We start from the raw sequence: 1200 nt of genomic DNA on the forward strand, positions 1-1200 counted from the left end.
TGCTAATTTAAATAATAAGAATTATTTAAATCTATAATATGTATTTTAGTCTACAATTAATTCTTGGTACCTTTTTTTTTCTTCTCGTGCCTCTTAAAATCTTCTTTTATTTTTTAGTTTTTATTTACTATATTCAATAAAGTAAAATAGATATTTATTTATAATTTCTATATATTTTTCATCCATAACTTTATTTTTTTTTCTTCTCTAGACCTTATCCCCGAGGTAATGTGTATTTCAAACTAGGATTATTAGTAATCGTTTTAGAAAAGTTGAATCCTTTTTTTAACTCATAGCTCTTAAAAGCTTATTTTTATTTTCACTTTCTTGTTTACCATTAAATACAAGTCAAATTATATTTTCATTTATAACTTATATATCATTTTTATCCATATCTATTACCACCTTTTACAGCATTATTTTATAATAAGAAATGATAATATTTCTGAAAATATTGTCAATAAAATCATAAATTAAAATCATATTTTAGTAATAATTTAATTAATTGATTTCAATTTAATAATATGAGATAATAGTTTGGAAAGAAATATTATAAGCTGTAATAAAATTTCTGTAGAAAAACAGTAATAAAATTTAGACCCCAAGTATCAACAGGCTTTGTTTTAAAATAAATAAACATTAGTTATTGATTTTGTTGCCTTTTCATATTATACATTTCACCACTTTCACCACTTTAGTGTCAAATGAAAAAAATATAAATCATTTGAAAATTATATAAACTTTGTAAGAGTTAGAAAGTATGCCATTTAAAAAATAAAATATATCATCTTTAAAATTATAAAAAAAATTATAATTAATTTTAAAAAATGTAAAACATAAATTGATACTGAAAAAATATAAAATAGGCATAAATAATTTGAAGATTTAAACAATAGAAACCAATAATGTCATTTTCTTATCGGCTATTATTTTCAATAAATATGAAAAATTTAAAAGTAGTTAATATTTTAAAAATATAATAAAATACTAAACAATAATAAAGTTATATATGTGTTTTGAAGAATAAAAAGTGCAATAAAAAGATTGTCTCATTCTCAGAATTATTATTTTTTAATTAATATAAACTAATAAAATTAAACATTAATATAAATATTATTTTTAAAGATATATATATATATATATATATATATATATATATATATATATATATATATATATTAATTTGAATACTATTTTAAT

Source organism: Glycine max, chromosome 10 (assembly GCF_000004515.6).
Source record: "Glycine max cultivar Williams 82 chromosome 10, Glycine_max_v4.0, whole genome shotgun sequence".
Lineage (NCBI taxonomy): Eukaryota > Viridiplantae > Streptophyta > Magnoliopsida > Fabales > Fabaceae > Glycine > Glycine max.